Source organism: Gavia stellata, chromosome 30 (genome assembly GCF_030936135.1).
Source record: "Gavia stellata isolate bGavSte3 chromosome 30, bGavSte3.hap2, whole genome shotgun sequence".
Lineage (NCBI taxonomy): Eukaryota > Metazoa > Chordata > Aves > Gaviiformes > Gaviidae > Gavia > Gavia stellata.
Window position 1 is genome coordinate 5,776,661 of NC_082623.1, and position 20,641 is coordinate 5,797,301.

Here is a 20,641-nt window from a genome sequence, read left to right on the forward strand (position 1 = left end):
ACAAATGCAACGGTTGAGAGAAGGTCTGGGGGAGAGAAAAACCCACAGGCAGAAACTTCTGCGTAAAACCTGGAGCAGAAGAGGGACTTGAGACTAATAAATAACTTCCTGGAGCTCATTTCCATTAATAACGCATTATAGAAACATTAAAAATGGTATAGAAATACTGACTTCAGTTTTATTGCCAGGCTGAACTTTACCAAGCGGAACTGGTTGGCCCTGGCTCTCCGGTTCTGCAGCGGCTGCACCGCAGGCGCACGTGGGACCAGCTCCGGAGCTGGCAGGACGAGGGATGCTCTGCAGCGGGCAGCAAACAGGGCTGAGTCACTGCACCCTAATGTGGCCGTAAAGAAACATGAGCATCTCCAAAAGTATTGATTTTTTTTAAAAAAATTTTTAATTATTATTTTTTTATTTAAAAATACTTTGATGTTTCCATTTCTTGACTTTTATGTCTGGGGACACCAAAAAGACAACAGAAATGTCTTAGTAATCATTTTGGCCTTTGGGGATTAAAAAAATAGGATAGTTTGGGAAACGAAACTCTAGTTAAGTCTGAATTCTTCCTTTTCTTTTACAGCTAAATATTGCGGTCACTAGAGGAGTCATTGCTAACAGGGAATCAAAAATGAGGTGGCCAGGAAAATAGCTATGGAAGGAAGGACAATGAAGCACTTGCTCAATGTAGTATCTTTTTGTGGATGCCCCCATGACACTTCTACATTCATACAGCTGTGGTCAGCAAAAGGATTAAAAGACAGAAAAAAAAGATGTACAAAGAAATCCCCAAATAGCATTTCTAGTATACACGTTTATTGCTATGACAGGGCTTGGACGAGATGATGTTTAAAGGTCCCTTCCAACCCAAACCATTCCGTGATTCTACAATAGGAAAAGGTCACTTGGAAGGAAACATCTGTGGCTAAGAAATGTGCTCCAACATCTGTATAAAGATTTGTGTTATGTGCAGTTATTTATTACTGAACGACAGAGGTATACAGCTCTATTAAAGACCGAAATATCCTGGTAAACTATGGTCTACAGCACGGTATGAAACCTGACCATGGACATAGCCTGGCTGTCTCCAGCAGCTCCCACCAAATGTTTTCTCTTTTTTCCTCTCTTGCACACCGGCACTCACAAATTGGGAAATGCATGACTCAGTACCCGCACAGGTTTGCATGCATAGCAGTTTAGAAAATATATTCAAAAGATGAAATGAGAGAAGTAGGGTGAGACAAAGGTCCTATTTGAACAACAGGGTTGGGTTTTTTTCTATTAAAGTGAGAATTTGGGTTGAATAACACAACTAAAACTGAAAGTTGAAATTTCAAGGTACCAGCCCCTAGGAAGGCAGAAGACCATCCGGCGAGGACCAACATCCCATCACACTGAACAGCATCAAGAAAAGCTGCCGAGCTGCCTCTGGCAGGACGGGGCTTGGGCCCGCTCCTGCACCGTGAAGGCAAAAATCTTAGAAATGCTTAGAAATTTTATTTCGGTACTAAAATTAAGTGAACGGTAGGAAAAGAATAAACCAAACCAGCTCGCGCTGAGCCCCTTGTTTGCAGGGGAGTCGCAGGGGAGCTCTGGGCTGGTGCAGCCCCACGGTGGAGCCCCGCCGGCGGCGGGTCCCCCTGCGCCCCCCGGCCCCCTCCTGCCCGCCCTGCCCGCACGGGGGGCTCTCCCCTCCGCCCTGCCGGGTTTCCTGCCATTCTCCTCCAGCGCCGCTCCGGGCTCCTGAATGAAAGAAACCAGCAGAATCATCCGGGTTTGGCTGCCGGTTTTATTTCACCTTTCAAAACCAGCCTAAAAATAGAGAGCTGGACTAAAAATAGGCGATGACCGGGTCTGCCAGACACCGAGCATGGGAAGCTTGCGGGTTTGGTTTCCAGTGGAAGTTGAGCTGCGCTTAAATGGCATTCCCTGTGTCAAAGACGCAGGGTTTCATTAATACTTACGCCCACTGTGTGCATATCTGAATATGTCAGACCATGCCTTAGAACTCATTTCGGGATAGTGACTCGGCTAAGCGTGGCACAACAGGTACATCTAACATATCCTCAAACGAAGAACCAAAAAAAACCCCAAATCAGTTACTTATTAGGATTATTCTTTTATCGAAGGCACTGTCTTCAGAGGATTTTAGAAGAGAGACCTAGAGACGCTTCCACTCATCCAGCCACTCTGCTTGTTGAGCCTCAGCCGTTCCTCCGGCGCAGGCATCGCCGTGCTCCCCGTCGGGGGACGCGTGGCCAAGGCGGTGGCAGTGGGACCCTGCCCGCCTCCAGCCCAGCGCCGCCAGCGGCGGGCTTAGCCAAGGCTGACCCAGCCTAGCCAGGGGTAGGTCGGGCTTTGTCGCCTGACGTCCGTTCGCAATCATGGTTCAGAGAGGCTGTGAAGTGGGCAAGCTCTTCGGCTGGAGGGGTGTGTATCTGTGTACACACCTCCAAACGTATTCCAAATATTCAGAATATCCAGCTGCAAACAGGCTCTTCAGTTATTTCCGTCTGTTTATTCAATGAGCGGAAGATAACACCTTTTCTCATTGATAAGACTCCATTTAAACCTCTGTTTAAAGTGACTCGAGCACGTTGCAAACGAATGCTGTAGAATTATTTCCTCCTTTCAGACCCCTAACAAATTTTTATAGTTAAAAATTTAAAGACCAAAATAAGAAACATGCACTTGAATTATCTTGAAGCAGCCTGTGTCAGCTGTCTAAGTTTAACAATGGCTGAGCCAATTTCAACTAAACATTTACAGGATCAAGTGTCCAAATTTCAAACAGCACGGTGATGAAGGCTTGTTCACATAGACCGGGAATTTGTCCAAGTATTTAAGGGTGATTTAATTTAATTGTGAGTGATGCAATAGACATATGGCTAGGAAGTTATATGCCAGGAAACATGTTTTCTGTAAGTATTTTAGCAGGCAGATGGCATACAATAGTTTTGGTGTAGTCATTTCCTCACCTCTTAAAAGATGCTATTTTGGACAGATGAAATAATTAGATTCTCACCATCCTCCCAAGACACCAGCACTGCTGACCCAGAGGATGTGCAACGTTAGAGGACTATTTCTGTACAAAAACCCGTCAAATAAATCAAACCTTACGCTCACCTATCCGTTGCCATTCAAGAGTTTCAAAGCATTTTAATAACTTTCCCACTTAAATGGAAAGGGAGTGAGTATTAATGCTTTACAGCACTCCCACCGCACGGGCGAGAACAGAGGCACGTGGAGGCGCTTGGAGCAACGCCACACCGCAGCTAAACCCCCAAAGCCAAAAGTTTTGTGTCTCAACCCTCGGCCTTAGCAGCCAAACCGCACCACTTCCTAGACAGACCAATGCTTTCTGGAAATTACAACCCATCTCCTACATCCACCACGCTCAGGCCTCCGAAGAACCGCTGCGGGAGGTCCAGCGTTCGGGAGCGGTACGAGCATCCCTACGCCTGTACGGGGCAGGACAACCAGAGTACGAAGCTGCAAATAAAATGGTATTTGAGTGAAGCTTGGGTTATTTCTCCTAGTAAAGCTTCTAAGATGCTGTTGGGATGACACCTCCTTTGTGTTAACAGGAGGCACAGGACCAAATCCTGACCGGGGCTGAGCAAGGGGAACGGCTATGGACTGCTAACACAGGACACAAGCTCTCTGCTCCGAGCATACGGCTCCTGAGTAGCGAACTGATAGTGGTTTGTCTAAGAAAGGCCAAAGAGCTCAAAAACTTCCCTAAGATTATCATCCTTATCACGATTTCCTCAAGAACTTGTCATCTATTTGTTTTATTGTGCTTGGTTTCACACGTTATTATATTTATATTGTAACTCTTGGAGCAGGAAATGCTTCCTTTATTAGTGTTTCAGAAACTACATCCTGAGACTCCTATCAAGGCGTCCTTTGTGCGAAGGCTGTTCTGGAGAGATTACTGCCTCAATTGCTACATCAGAGCTGCTCCGGAGCCATCTGCTTCTCCCTGGAAGAGCCCCTCAGCCCCGAAGAGACATCCCTGCGTGTGCTGTGGGCACGCTGCCCGCCAGTACAGGAGGATGCTGGACGAGACCTCCCCTGCCCCTTCACCTCACCTTCACCCGCGACTTGGAACGAAGGTTCCCCCTCCCCTCCCTTCTCGGCAATCTCAAGGGAAAACCTCCTGCTTCAGCAAGAAGTGCGCAACTTGTCCGGGCTCTTAAATTTACCTCCAAACCGAATGCACAGAGCCTTTGCTAACCATCATGTATGAAAGAACGCTGCCTTTCTACACCACTGTTTAGCTAGGTGTTCGTATTCTTTTTCTAAGCCTTATTTAAACACAGGTCTCAGAATTAAAGACCAAACATGTATATGTATTTTTTAACTTGGGCAAAGTCTTGCCTCTTCAGAATCCTTGCAACTGCATTTAGCGGGTGCCTTGCTATTTATTACCCCCTTGCATAGCTTCTGCTTATTCATTTACACTCAGCAGAGCCATTCCTCAGAAAGACAGCTGAAAAAACCCATGGATATCAGACTTTTGATCTGTAGATCATATATTTTATCTTAAAAAGCTTTTGGAACTCAAAAAAAGATGCATGGTTGTTGCAACTACAACACGGTGTTAATAAAAGTGGTATATTAAAACAAATTGCTTAGTATGATTATTACACTAAAATCAATATCTTCAAATAATAAAGCAAATATGAAGCATATACATGGCTACATTCAAGCAAACCATATGGTGGCTAGATTGCGGAACAGTTTTATGCCTTAAACTTTTACTTCAAGATTGTTGGTTCAAATCTAATCAAGGCTATGCTCATTTAGTACCTTCTGTCTGTTCAGCACTTTGTAGGCTATTACTAGGTCTTTAATCTAGTTGTAAGGGGCAGGCTCCAATGTAAATCAAGCCACTTTTAAGCATTTTTCCATGAAACTGTTCCCCAGATGCATATTTTCCGCAGCAATACCGGAGGTTGAACAAGTCAGAAGGAATTGCCTTGAAAAACAAGGCAAGAATCGGCAAAACCAGAAGCCTACAAAAAAGCAGTAGCTTTTGAAGTTGCAGGAACTGGGGCCTAAATGTGAAGAAAGAAACTGGCACAGGGCGGGCAAAGAGCCCCCGGATGCTCGGCCGGAGCTGCTGGTGGGACCTGGAAACGGTTTGCAGCACGTTGAACACCGCAGGCAGGAAACCACGCCAACTGCCCCAGCACACGTGCTCAAGGAAAACCTTTGTTGTCTGTGAAAGTAATTCCCCCTGGCTTGGAGACGGAAAGAGCGAGATCCACGGAGCTGATATCTGACCACCGACCGGACAGAGAGCAATGTCAGGGAGCTCTGCAGCACCAGCGCATTGCACCTTCCCTTCATGGGAAAAGGGCCTACCAGCTCGCATCCGAGAGAACACAAAAAGCCAGCAACAGCATGAAACCCAGCCAAAAACTCTCTCAAATAGTGCTTTTGTCGGTGCGAGAGAACTGGCTCTCAGTAAAGTCACGATAATGCCTCGGAAAGAGCAAATAAGGAATCACATACCTCTGTAGGATGCGGCTGTATCACTTCTGTCTGCACTGGGTACAGTCGGACACACGGAAGTGTGATTTCAGGAGGCTGGTGTTGGTGCGTTGGAGTGATGAGACATCCTCAAAAGCCGGTTTCTTGGTTTTCTGGAAATACACACATTTGTTTGAATATAGAAAAAGCGACAAGTAGCTGTAGCAATATGAGAAAACGAACAGGAGAGGACAGAGATGAACTAGTCATATTGCTGTTACTATCCATCACCGCTTTCGGACTTATCAGAGTCTCATTAACCTGGCTGGTTTCATTGACTGCTTTTCATTGCTGCACCGTCCAAAGTATCTAACTATAACAAACAGCAGCACCACAAAACACCAATAAAAATCATTAAAGCATAAGTCTCATAATTTAGTACAAAGATTAGCTTCTCCATCCAGATCCGCAGACTGCTGATTGCAATTTATTTCTCCCATTTATGGATGTCATATGAGCATGCAAGCCAGATTCATTGCTTGGGCTTTCCATCCATCACCAGGACTGCAGCAAGTCCATCTTGTTGATACACCAAGCGAACAGCACCTGAGATATACGAGATGCTTAATTTAAACTCTAATTCCAAATAAATGCTATTTGCAATACTGCTCATTTTAAACGTGATGAAATTATAGACTCATAGAATCGTTTAGGTTGGAAAAGACCTTTAAGATCGAGTCCAACCGTAAACGTAACCCTGCCAAATCCACCACTAAACCATGTCCCTAAGCGCCGCATCCCCACGGCTTTTGAACCCCTCCAGGGATGGGGACTCCAGCCCTTCCCCGGGCAGCTGCTTGACAACCCTTTCCGTGAAGGCATTTCTCCTATTGCCTGTTTTTATACTTTTCACTTGTTGCATTTGCAGCTATTCTGCAAACGCAGCCCCTTTGCGTAGCCCGAGTTCACACGCCGTGTGCCCGGCGCGGTAAGGGGCCGCCGGGGCACTCACCGGGCTGCGGCCGAGCCGCGCCACCGCTCCCCCGGGCTGTGGGACCGGCCCCGCCGCGGCGCGGGGCAGCGCGGGGCAGCGCGGGGCGGCAGCGCGGAGGAGCAGCGCGGGGCAGGAGCGCGGAGGAGCGCGGAGGAGCAGCGCGGAGGAGCAGCGCGGAGCAGGAGCGCGGAGCAGGAGCGCGGAGCAGCAGCGCGGAGGAGCGCGGAGGAGCAGCGCGGGGCAGGAGCGCGGAGGAGCAGCGAGGAGCAGGAGCGCGCAGGAGCAGCGCGGGGCAGGAGCGCGGAGCAGGAGCGCGGAGCAGCAGCGCGGAGCAGGAGCGCCCCTCGGCGGCGCCGCGCCCTCCCGCAGCCGCGCAGGCGGCGCGGGGCTGAGCGCCGGAGCATCCCTCCCGCTGAGCAGCCGCGGGCGGTAGTAGCTGCTCGCAGGAGGTGCGGGAGGTCGCTGGTGAGGGGACGCTGCCTCAGGCTGGGGGTGTCCCCGCTGCCCCCACTGCCGGGGAGAACACCCCCTCCGGCCGCCGTTTCTGTAGAGTACGTACAGCCTAAGAACCACGGCGGTGTGTCTCAGGGAGAAACCAAAACTGTAATTAGGAAAGAAGGGAATGGCTGTTACGCTGAGTAAATATCAGGTTAGTGCCAGGTGTTACTGAAGCATCAGATGAGCCGTAAAACTCGTCCGTGGCAGCAGCGAGAGGCGTCTTTAAAAGCGCCGGGGGAAAAGGACGGGAAAGGGCTCTCATCTCCACCCTGGCAGTTGCTGATAATAAAGTGCCGCTGGTTTCTACCTGGGAAATGAGGTCCCAGAGGCACGAGCCTTGCTGTTTTTCAAAGGAGGGTTTGTTCAAACACATAGACAGGAGCATCCTCAGTCATTACCAACTCCTGCTGCTACTGACCCACCGCACTGGAAACTAACAGCCCGCGTTCAAAAAACCCTTTTGTTTTGATTTTAAAGTCGTGTCCTTGGTCTTAGAGCGACAAATAAAATGAAATAGAAATCTAAGAGCCACTTCTTTGATTGTCTCCTGAAGGGAAGGATGCAACAGCAAAACTATTTCAACTTCAGTGCTAGATGACCTGAAAAAATGACAGGGCTCTGCTAACGGTTCTGAGCACACAGCTAAATTCAGCCGCCACTTATTTATTGATGTGTTTGTACAATAGGAGTGGCTGGGAAGGCTGCAGACTCCCAGGTACCTTCTGATGGCACATAATAAGCACAGACAACAGAGGCCTACAGTGAATAATAGAACAAAAAGCTTCCAGTATCACTGAAAATCAAAGCGCATATGCAATCAGATGCTATCCAGTTAAACCTCCTGGGAAGGGGAGCGAGGGGCATCTTACGAGCCCAGCTCTTGCCGTGAAGGAGGCGGGGGTTACAGGACAGTTGCATTGAAATATAAACATCCAACAGCATTAGCGCTTAAAAATATAATGTGATTTTACTATACAAATTATAGTGGATCACATGTAATGCTATTGATAGGGTCCAACTAACGACGAAGCATAGAAAAGACATCCAAATTGTGGATGCAATCCCAAACCTATATTCTCAGTACTACGATGATCTAGGGGGGTAAAAAATGAATGTATTTATGAAATAATAAAAGATGCATTAGAAATGACCAAGGTGAATAAACTTCCCCCAGTAAGAGAGCGTTAAGGGCTCTGTTTTTCCCCAGAGCTGCAGGCAGGATTTCAGGCCTGAGCAGAGCTTTCCGGGCACAGCACCTTTGTCCTCTCCGTGCTCAGGACGGCACCTCCTCAGCCGCAGCGGGGCCAGGGCAGCCCCGTGCCCGGGCACAGCGGGGATGGGCCCAACGCTGCCGGACCTCTCTGCCCCGTCCCCTCCGAGGGATGGGAGGCAGCCAGACCAGCCACGGGGCTGCGGTTAAATCCTCCCATTTCAGATTTGGAAATACAAGCCATTTCACACACAGGGAATCCAAAGCTGACCAGGAAAAAGGTTTGTTATTTGCAGTCCCTCCGCGGGCCCCAGACATCTACCTCCCCATGTCGCTCTCTCCATTTCCATGCGTGACCGGTGTTACAGCAGCTCCAGGCGCTCGCTGCATGGCCGGCTGCACTGCGACCTGGCACGCTCGCTGCGAGCCCACCCTGCGCGGGCAGCCTGCCTGCCAGCACCGGCACCCCCAGGAGCAGCCCTGGGACACGGCCATCCTTCCACCGCTCCCCTTCGCCCACTATTAATAAACACTGCGGTTTCTCCAATTACGTTTTTCTTTCAGATATTTCTCTTCTCAGCTCCATCAAATGCATTTTCCCCCTGCGGTACCACGCCGGAATTACTGCTGCTGAAGGTCCTGACACGACGCAGAACAGCCTCCGTCAGCTGTTTTGTGAAGAGCAGAACTCTCTGATGCGGGAATATTTTTGTTTTGTGCTTTTCGAAAGTCTTTTCTGTGAGTATCTCAAGTAATTACGATGAACAAAGAGCACATTAATTTTACACAGACAGAACCTGGGGACCCGTTAAGGGGCATAAGGGGAGGCCCCGGGGGGTGCTGCAGAGCGGAGCTGGGGGAGATGCCGCAATGGGGATCAGGGGAGCAGGACAGTACATGCACGCATGCGGATGCACAAGAGCAAACGGCAACTGCATGAGAAGGCCGGCAGTGCACAGTCTCTGCTCTAACAGGAATTGTGCTTTCCCGCCTTATCCCTCGCAGACGGAGAATCGCAGCAGGCACGGCTTTTAGTGCTGCTCAGCAGGACATTGGCTGGGGCAGTCGGAGGAATGAGGGAATTTGCCCTGTAAGTTCGGGATGAGGAATATTACAAATCGACTGTTTTTTCCACCTCCAAGAACTTTTCCTCTGACCCTTTGGGACACAGCCCCTCTCAGCAGCATTTGTAATCTTAGGGAGAGCATCGGTGATGAGAAGTGACGCCGCATCATTTAGCTAAAGCGCTCCGGTGACACAGGGCACACGATCGATACGTGGAGGCTGAGGCTCCATTACTTATAAGAAGTGCTTCAGAGAGCGCTTTGGAAACGCAAGCCCTCTCCTGGGACCTCTCCTAGATGGTTTCAGATTAATTGTTACAGGTTTGTTGGTTTGTTTTTATGGAAGAAAGAAAATTTGTTTGCTTTTTTCCCCCTGGAGTTTTACCATCATCTTTTCTCATTAGGATGGTGGCGGGAGGTCAATTAAGTCCCCTGTCTGAGTGAGATTCCTCCATAATTTGGAAGGGAAACTTTCAGAGCTGCAGCGCTTGGGCTACCTTCCCCAGCGTGTCGCTCTGTGTTTCAGAGCAAACTTACGGAACACACAACCACCTCCCCGCTACCAGCTTCTTCGTTAAACACAAAAGCTTTATAATTACTGCCAAGACATCAGAGACAAATTGTGGCTCAGACTTGCTGGCTAAATGGTCTCCCAGCCGTGTTCCTGGTGGCATTTTATTACCACGCATAGGAACAAAGCAGAGCAGAAAACCTCTGCAGCCGGGGCTGCTTTGCCGAGGTTAGTCCGTCCTTCCTACCCAGAGGACAGGTCGAGAGCTGCCTCCCCTCCCTCTGCCCATCCTCCTTGTCACCATTCTCTCTGGTTTTTGGTTTTCTTCATTATTTTGGAATCTAGAGAATAATCTATAGTCAAATCCTGCAGAACAAATTGAACGTCAGGTTTTCAAACGATTCTAATAAAGCAGATGGTATCACAAGCCTGTAAATCTCATCCCAAGCCTGTAAATCTCCTCCCAACTTCAATGCATCTAAATGCTGACAGATTATCCATTAATGGGCAGATTAATCCTGAACAGCAAAAACAGTGGGAAGGAAAATACACGCTTTTGTCTCCATAACAGGGAAAATGAACACACTAATATGTACAACTCACAGGAGAGGTGCGTTACATCCATTAGGAGCACACGGAGTGACTGGCAGAGCCCAGAGGCGCTGGAAGATGCGCACAGCCACTGAGCACGAGGCCACGGCTTCCTCCAGGCGCCCAGCGCCTCGCTGGGACCAGTAAAAGGAAAATAACTTCGTGATGGAAGGGGCACGGCTGACTGTCCTGATGTTGGCGTTTACTTCCCAAACAGACCAAGTTATTGTCAGTGTTTCTGATTATTTCCCTTCCCTTTCCTTTCCTGCCGGGCTGGGACGGGACGCTGCCTTCCCGCAGACCCTCTCCCCATCCAGAGCAACTTTGCTGATGTCCCTTTTGGCCAACTCCTCGTTGTTGGTCTCAACAGCAGCAAGTGCTACTTCACTGGCCATTGTCCAGCCAAGTAAAGGCTTTTCGGTCTTCTGTGTTGCAAGCGGTGGCCCCCCCAGCGCAGCGTCCCCTTCTCAATGCCAGCCCCTCCTCTCCCCGCTGCTGATTTGCTTGGCAGGTGTGAAATATTAATTGCCTCACATGGGAGCTTGGCTCACTGTCTGTCGCATTTGACTGAAATACCATTCTCTGCTGCAAATATAATTACTGGGGGTCTGGATTTTAAAAATAGCCTCTCGCCTGTCTGTTAATTAGGAGCCACGCTTTGCTACACAACGAGATATTTTGGTTAATTATAAAAGAGAAAAGGACAAATTTGTCACGTCTTTTGTTTTCGTTCCACCGTGTCTCCTGGTGACAGCAGTGCCGAGCCGTGATGGACTGCTCAGCCGACAGCACCAGATGCTCCCTCCCAAAACGGGGGGGTCAGCACTGGCTGGGATCTCAGCGCTGGGGGGGTGCTCCCGCCTCCCCTCACCACGGAGAAGTTTAAACAAAGGAAAGACAATTCAAGTCAAGATCTAGATCTTCACTCCAATGCTCCCCAATCAAACGTTTAAGGACACCCTGATTCGAAGCACTGGTATATTCCTATGAAATCTGTCCAAAAGTGCTGACTAGAGACGTTCCGGGCTGCAGCTCCAGCACCGTGTAGACCCTCTCCTGGCCGTCTTCTGCTTGGGCTGGCAACACGGCAGAGGTGGCACCAGTGTGTCCTTCCCCCACCATTCCCAAATACAGACGACCTATCTTCTCAGGTTTGCTGAATGCTCACACCAATAGTCATACACATTTCTGGTTTGTTTCTTAAAAAAGAAGAAAAAAGCCGTTTCACAGGTACCAGTGCAAATAGAGGAGAGTGGTGACAAGTTTGGAAATGGCAGATGAAAGTGCTAACAAACCTCCCCATGGCCTCGTGTGCTAATTAGTAAAGTGTTAATAAACCTCCAGAAGAACAAAGATCAATAGGGCTGTTGCATTCCCAGACCCTGCTTGGAACCCGCCCCGCAGCAGCAGCGGCACAGCCCAGGAGAGGGAAGGACCAAGCACGGCTATCGGTCATGGAATTCTGATTGCAGAAAGTGGCACCTACCCTTGGCACGTGCCAGATACAAGACACCATTCCAGTTGAGCAAACTCATGTTAACAGGAGTCATGGAAACAACCAGATGATCCCGTGGTTTCAAGTATGCCATCGGGACACGAGGAGGCTGCAGAGGAGCTGACCGACGGCCGGAGCTCACAGCCAGCGCCCCAGCCTGTGGATGGGGACCCGTGCAGCCTGCCACAACCCCGATGTGTTCCTGCCACCCGGGGTGCCCGGCCATCGCTAGCAGGGATGTCTACATCGCAGTAAAGGTCTTGGTGTGCTGCTCTGGAGCGTCATCCTAATAATGGTCAGCTTCAGAGAAAAGAAGTGCCAGATCATCCAGATGGACAGTTTGATCCGATGCCCAAGAAGCTCCGCGGCTGAAAAGACATTTTCAACAACCTGCAGGCGAAGGAGCCTCAGCCAGCTCTTGTCCGTGGACCTGGCAGCAGCAATTAAGGAGCCGAAAGGAGAGAGAAGGGAAGCAAGAGAGGTGGTGACACTTTCTTTCTTGATCTGATGCTTGGCTTGCCTGGTGTTCAGGTATGTGCGTCAGGGAAACAACCTATTCGGCATGGTGCCACGGATTCCCTCTTCCTCTCACAAACGTGATTTTAAGTTCAGTGTTTATAAAAGACCAGCAGCAATACTTTGCACTAAGATGCATTGATAGAATGTTTCATAATTATTTATGTAATTATCCAGCATTTCAAAGAACCCATCATAGCAGCTTAAATTGATGTATTAAATGAGCATAATAATTATTCCAACAATATTGAATGCTGTTCTGTCAAATAATCGTTTCAAATATATGAAGAAAGCTTTCAGAAATAGCACCATAATTCAAGATGCTACCAGATTAATGACACAAAAATTCCATATCCTTTTCCTGAAGACAGGCAGAGCTTTGTATACAGAAAATTAAATATGTATGTACAGAGCATATATGGCTGTATCATATGTCAAAACCAGTAAGAAACAACAGAAGAGAGAGAGAAAAAAAATGGCACTTCTTTAGCCTAGGATAATTGTGCAAGAATTACACTGCTTCAGAAACTTCTCCAGGTAACAAAGTAATCAGGAATAGAAAATGTTGTCTCTAAACCAACAGCCGGGATGGTATCTTTGGGGCCCATAGGGCCCCAGGCCAGGCCCATATGATCCTCCCAGTCTTAGTGTTCCCCCAGACTGGGGAAAATGATAATAATAATATTAGGTTCCAATATAGCATAGGAAAATGCCACTAAATGAACTGCAGTGAATCTGCGCTTGCCTTCTCCTTCTGCTGATCCTTCAGTAACGCTTAGAAGAGTGGCACAAATTTTATAACCTTGTGATGAAGATTAAAAAATAAAGCCCAGTAAAAATCCTTGTGAATTATTGAAGCTGTAGCTCATTATAATGGAAGAACTGAGCCTTTATTTTCGGTAAGTGACATGGGAGCAGAAAAATGGCAGGATAATGTTGCTCAGGCAGAACAATTATTTCATTGTGATAGAGAAGCATAAAGTTTATCACTTTGATTACTACTCTGATTTTTTTGTGCACCCAGTTTAGAGACCAATAAATCAGAAGGGTTTTCAATGCTCCATCTCTGCTGCTGGAACCTGCTCCCTGCTCAGCTGCAGAAAGCCGACCTGCCGGGGCGGGTGCTTGGTGCTCCATCACCTCGCTGCATCCGCAGCCCTGCACCCTGTGCCCTTTCCTGCCTAAAGCACTGAATTTGCAGCAGCCCCTGTTCCTCATTTCACAATACAGAGCTCTGAGGCAAAAGTTTTGAGCTTGGACAAAAGGCAAGCTCAGGATTTACAAGGGTCCCACCCTTGGACATGTCCAAGCTGAGGGTGTGATGCTCTTGATAGTGATCAAAACCAGCTGCTAACTGCCTAAGGCAGAGCAGAAAGGGGAGTTTGTTTTTTCTTCATTGTAGGAAAACAGACAACAGAAAACCTGCAGAAGACACAAGCCTTCTGCGCAGACCTGTGACGAGCACACCTTTCGGGAGGAACCTAATGCAGTGGCCGTCACCGAAGAAGCAGGAGAGGCTTCCACCAGCGAGAGCCGCAAGCCCGGAGCAGGGAGCTGGCTACCACCCGCCTGCTGCTCCTGCAGCACTGCTGTTTACACTGCTGTTTCTGCTCTCCTTTGGGTATGTTTGTGTGACACTGCCCATAAAACACATCAGGGTGATGCACTGTGTAAGAGTGACATAACTTTTATCAAGGGGAAATTTAAGGCTTAAGTGCCTTTAAAATGCTGGCATCACTCACCGTATATGCTAGCTCTTTTTGAATATTACACCCATTATATGTAATTCCTTTTCCTCTTGGAGAAATATTAGCATGTACTTTTCTCCTCGTCAATCACTGTTTTTGACCTTTGCATCATCAGCCGTCTTTAAGAGGGTCACGTGAAGTTTGATGTCTGCGCCTTCCAGAGCCTCTGTGAACACCACCACGAAGCCAGACTGGAAATAGGATTCTTGTACACTTACACGGCATGTTCCCTCCAGGGAATTCAAGCTGTTTCAAACTCAATACGGAGGCTGCCGTCACTCACTAGAGAAAAGCGGCCATCGCCAGGGCGGAGAGGAGCTGAACGATCCCTGTGCTCGTGCGTGCGCAGGCCAGCCCCCGAGACCCTTTTGCCGAATCACGCTTTATCCCGCTCATTTAACCAGTCTCAGTGCTGCCGCAGCAGCACGCAGTCCTTGTGGAGTCGTGCCTATAGCCCTGGGCTCCGGAGGGGCTCCCACCCCGCCGGGAGCGGGGCCAGCTCTCCCAGCGCTCGACTGTTTGTGCCAGGGGCTGCCCCTCGCGGGCTATCTGCCCAGCTCCCGATGCCGCAGGGTGCTGGGGTGCAGAGCGTCCGGGCGACTGAAAGGACTGATCCGAAGTCTCTAGAGCGTTTTGGGGTTTCGACCACACCGCTGGCCCTTTAAACTGGGCATCGAGTTTGTAAGCTCTCACTTCTTCTTGCACTTCTTTTTTCAAACAAGGCAACAACCCTAAAGCTCAGAAGCAGAAAATACAGAGCTAGGTTCCAGCTCCCAGTTTGGCATTAGGGGCAGGACAAGCTTTTCAGATACTTTTAACACCAGTCCATTTACAATCCACTGCCTTGGTGGCTGTCGCTGTGGTTTTGGGGTTGTAATTGTGATAACAGATGCTGGAGGAGAGAAGTTTCAGTCCTGGACCTCTTGTTCTGCTTATGACTGCCTCTGTGAGCTGCCACCCACACCCCAAAGCTGCTGTTTAATGAGCCTCACTCAGCAGCAAGAATCAATTAATACTCAAGCACCTTGACTCAGTCTTGGTAAATGCAAAGCTATTGAGTTAAAGCAAAATTAAGCGGCGAGCAAACCCTCGTGTAATTCTCCACCACGGGGCAGCCACAACAAACCTGGGCTCTGCCATCAGGCGAAACGTGTGTTATCCGTGTGGTGGGCTCGGCTCTGCTCTCCCCCCAGTATCCCACACCCCACTCCCCATCCCAGCCATCTGCAGTACTTCAGATGGTTTATTCGTGAAACATGCGGTGCGAAGGAAATTAAAAGCCCTACTGTATGTAAATGGGAACCTGTGCAAATGTGCTCAGGAGCTCTGGGGAAGGAGCAGCTGTGATTTGCCAAGCCAACCAGAAAATTAAAAAGATCGTTCCACAAACACGCAGAGGGTGCGTGCGTGTGCCACAGACGTGTGCAGGGGTGGCCCCAGCTTGGGGCAGAGCCGTGGGTCCCCTCCGCTCCTCGCAGGGTGGGAGCGGTGCTTGCCTGTGCTGGAGCGACGGCAGCGGAGACAGGGAAGGATTTGCAGTCCCTCAGTTCGCAAATCCCCTCTGCCAAAGACCGCTTTCATCCTGAGAGCAATGAAAGGCAATTGAGGGGGACGTGCTCTGTAGCTTTGAGCTGCGGGGTAGGTAATAAGGCAGTTGAAAAGTCTCCTTCCCTTCTAGGTCAGTGCTTTGAGACAGGTCAGGGATCCATCTATACGTTTAACCCCCTTTTGAAATGAGGAGGACACCCTTGGTTTCAGGGCTCGGCAGAGATGGGAAAACTCAATCCACTTCAGAACATCTCAGGCACCCCGCGCCTTGAGCGCACAGTAGATGCTTTTGCTCAAGACTTGTCCTGCAGCTGAATGGAGTTCACTGAAGGTAACACAGCTGCAGAGACGTGACTCGTGTCTGTGCGTCCACAGGCAGGAGCTGTGCCAGAAGGCAGCAGCTCCGAAGAGTGGGGAGAAGGAGAGGGCAGCAAAACGCCTGCGAGCAGTGCCAGGCTGGGCTGGCCGCAGCAGCTGCAGGACACGTTCCCAGAGGCTCTCCAGGGATCTTCCTCCATTCTTCACCCACCAGGCCTGAATATATTTCTTGCTGCGGGTTTTAAGAATTCACTCTTACACTCTAATTTAATGAGGTGTCTTAAATGTGGATTTAATCACAGCATTAAGGTAACGGTCACTGCATTCAAACTGGTGAGTGCAAACATCTTTCCTGAGCAGACAGCTCTGCTGCATCCTTATTAATCCAAAAATCATATCCATATTAATCACTCCACAGATTATTACTCAACCCATATCCATTACCAACCTGCTAATCCTCCGCCCTGGGCACTGAGGTATTAGCTTCCCCACCAGCCACCTCCTGGCTGCTCCTCTGCAGATGGAGAAAGAGATTCTGCCTCGTTTCAGAGGTGCGTCCTTGGGAGCGAGCCCCCCGCAGAGCTCCCCACTTAACAGCTCTGTGTCAAAAGGCAGTCCATTCATTAGTGCGTGTGTAAATGAGGTATTTGTTTGAGACCTGCAATTAGTACAGGGCTGAGACCCCTCTGGATGCATTTCCTGCAGCCTCACCATGCCAGCACGCACCAAGCCCCGGCAGCGCCTTGCCGCTCCGGCTCCTGCTCTGGCAGGAGGAATACCGCTCTCGTGTGCCAGACAGGGAATTATGGCATCTCCAGAGGGTGATTTAGCTCAGCTAGGGTGACTTATCCTCTAGACGCACTGATCTCTTTTATGTATCTGTAGCAGAAGTGAATCCCACCCATTAGCATGCTAGGAGCTGCTGGCCAGGGCCATTATTTTGCTGCTGGCCTCACAGCCAGCACAGCTTACAATCCTTCTGGAAGCATCGGCCATCCTCCCGCTTCTACCTGTATAGGCAAAAAGGCCAGGCCACGTACAGAGCAATCCTTCGAGTTTGATTTGAGCATTTCTGGTGCTTGATCTATTTGTTTGGTGCATTGGTTCTGTGTGACTAGCCTTGAGCCGCTTCCCTCCCGGGCAGGGTGCTGGCACTCTGACCTGGGGTTGTCAAAGGCTAAAATGCTATTTGAGCACATATAAAATATTCATGAGGTCTGTGACCTAGTCTATAAACTCCTGTACAGCCCGAGGCAATGCTTTTGTGGCGAGCTCAGAGAGATTGCAGGTTCCCGCTGCAAAAATCAAATGAACGTCAAAAGAATGCTTAAAAACTCCTGCAAGAGCAACTCTCCCCCCGAGAGCATCCCAACACTTCCCTTTGTGAAAGCTGAACACAGCAAAAAAAAAGAACTTTTAAGCATTTATATCTTCTCCTCAAAGCTCAGCCTAATTGAGTGCTAACAAAAGAGAAAATGCTTTCTCCTCTCCGGGCAGCCGGCGGCGGCTGGAGCAGAATGACAATGCCGGCCGTGCAGTGACAGCCAGCTCTGTGCAGTCCTGCCCCGCTTCCCGGCGGCTCCCAGGCCACCCGCCGTCACCCTGGCACGAAGGGTGCGTGTGTCCGGAGCCAGCCCCGGCACCCAGCAGGGACTCGGCTAATGAATATGTTAGTCTCCGGTGCTTCTGCAGTGCCTTTCATCTGAGGCTCTCAAAATACATCTATCTATACCTCTGCACACCTGCAAAGGGATGGGAAGTAGCTCCATTGTATTTTTCAGAGAAGGAGGCAGGCAGGTTGCTCACATGGCAAGGCAGCAGGAAAGATGGGAGTGAACCGCAGGGGAGAATAATTCTCTCTGGTGCGGGAGCAAATAGAAGCTATTTATTGCTTTGAAACATCGGGAGGCTGTGGTTTCTCCAGCTTTTGTGTCTATGGAGCTGGAGGTCCCAGTACCGGGCTCTTTGCTATAGCTGGCCATCGGTGGCCCTTCGAAGGTGCTGGGAGGTGGGGGGGGCTGGAGGGGCTCTGCAGCCCCAGAGCAAACCCCCTTCCCCTCCCCGAGGGGTGAGGCTGCCGGGGGCCCAGCTCCCAGCACCAGGGACGGAGCGGGTGCCTGGTCGTCACAAGGAGCACGGCACATCCCCATAGCTCCTGGTGAGTGCTGAGCAAAGCAAAGCAACCATGGAAAAGGATAATTTCCAAATTATCATGATCATCGCTGCTTTTGCTTTAAATGGGCTACAAAGCTGAACCCCCCCATTTTTTATTTCATACTGCTAAGAGAGCCTCCTGCTCCTCCCAGCCTGCTCCGAAACAGAGATGCTGTGAGACAAACTCAAAGCACCGAGGAAGGACCCATGCACAGCCCCATGTGGACCCGGTTACAGAGCTCCAAGATGTGCCTTGAAGTAAGTCTGGATGAAAAAAATAAACAGAGTTTTACTAGGGAAAGAACGGGATCTATTTATAACCCCCCAAACATTATCCCTGGTGCTCAGGGCACAGACAAGCCTATTTCCAGGAGCAGTAAGGGCGAAATGGCAGTCATAAAACTCCAGTAATCAAATGTGAAAAGAACAGCCCAATTCATTAACACCCAGACAAGCTGATAGAGACATTCTTAGTTATCAAATATTACCATGGAGTTAATTTTTACCTGAGTTGTTTAAGCCTGGCCATCCTCCTTCCCTTTTCTTAGATATTTTGCCATAGGGCAGCATTGAACATTTGTAATTAGTTTCCTTCGCTGGAGTTAATTATGAAGTGACAATAAAGCCTGAGTGGTTTCCATTTTCATAAGTATTATTTTGAATGAAATGCAAATCCTTTGTTTTGGCATCGAGATTTGTAATTTTAAGTTTAACATGAACCCTGGGGTATACTCTTGATAGAAATATATATAGACACATTCATGTTGTATTATGGTGCACTTCTATTTTATATTGCGTTATAATACTTTCATGTTATTTTATATACACTTGTCTGCACAAACATATCTACATACTGGAGCAGATACAAGACTTCTCTTCCTGAAGATCTCTAAATCGATTAGCTACGTTTCATCCCGTTGATGTCAGCTCAGGAGCCCCCACCAGCACCATCAGCACTTTGCAGGCTCCAGACTGACTGGGCATGGTGAGGGGGGCTGAGGGTCCCACAAAATGATTCGGGTTTAGGGAGGGCAGCTTTTAGCATGGTTATTAGTGACGTGCTCCATTTTAAGCAATGAAGTGTCCAATCAACACTAAGCTAAATTTCCATTTCAAATGTGTGAGTTAGCCACTTAAATATAGCAAGACCATGCATGCTTGTGGGAATAAAAAGCAATAGATTTTTGTGGTTACTCCTGCCAGTTTAAAATAACTGTCTGCTTACATACAATTATATGTCACCCTCTAGCTAAGCATTCACAGACGAGAAAAGATGCTGGAATTTAAACAGGTCAATATTAATGCCACGATTGTACTTGATAATTGAAAGTGTCACCTCCATTAGCTTGCCCTGATAACCAGGCTTGAAAAGCCAGCACCAGGATGTCCAAAATCCTTTCCGCTATTTACAGGGCGATGGTGACTAGTGAGCAACAGGGCAATCCCATATATTCAGAAGGTGAAATAAAAGCTGGCCTGGGGGGTGCAGAGGGTGAGCACAGACAAAGCTAAAACGGGGGAATGGGGGATAAACACAAAGCTGTTTCGCCACTGTTTCAAAGAGAAAATCTGCCCCAGGCAGTCGGCAGAGCTGCGGTACCCCAGCTCAATGCCGTAACAGCAGCCTTTGAGAGGAATGTTTGCTCGGACCCACAACCTCACCCATGTAAGGGCCAAACCTGCTGTTTTAGTGATGCCTTCCAAAGCGTGTCTTTGTGGCTCTTCACTCTTCTGCACTGGACGTGGAAAATGACAGAGGGATCTAAGCCATCTGCATTTTATATAACCTTTAATAAGCATCACTTGACCTTGTCAGTGCCAATAAAGCCCTGTGAAGTGCATGCCAGATAAAAATGTAATTTTTAATTGAGTGTACTTACTATATTAAAGATATTAACAAGGTGCAGATGAATACAAATGACCCCATGGTCAATGCTGTCGATTCACGTTAGAATTTCTTTCACCTTTGCTGAGCTGAAGGAGTCGATAACCTCTCAAAGGTCGCACGTGGAGTGGAAACGCCTCCTGCCAGCAGCTGTCCTGCCGCCTGCCTCCGGCGTCGCTACTACAACGCAGTGGCCACAAGCAAGTTGGCACAGAGATTGTCGTCTCCGGAGGTCCCCTGTAAAATACCACACCCCGCTCCTCCAGCCTTTAGGAAAGCTCTGGGAACCTCAGATCAGTTCATACTTTATTCTTGGTATAAATTTAGACTAACCCAAGGCACAAGTGAAAAACAATCATCTCCTCTTTTATTTCCTAACTTCACAAATTGTGGAAAAATTCACTCAATATTGGTTGACAGACCCCAGTTCAGCACTGGAACGGTTACAGGACCGCCAGCATCAGAGCTAAGACAGCCCATGGGATCAATCTGTGGAGATGAAAATCTACTGGTTCAAAGTGGGAGAGAGCAGGATGTGGCCCCGCTGCCTTCCTAAGGTTCATGTCAAGCCTTCTCTCAATTTGAGGAAAATAAGATAAAATGACCTGCCTGAGGAGCGGACTGCCGCAGT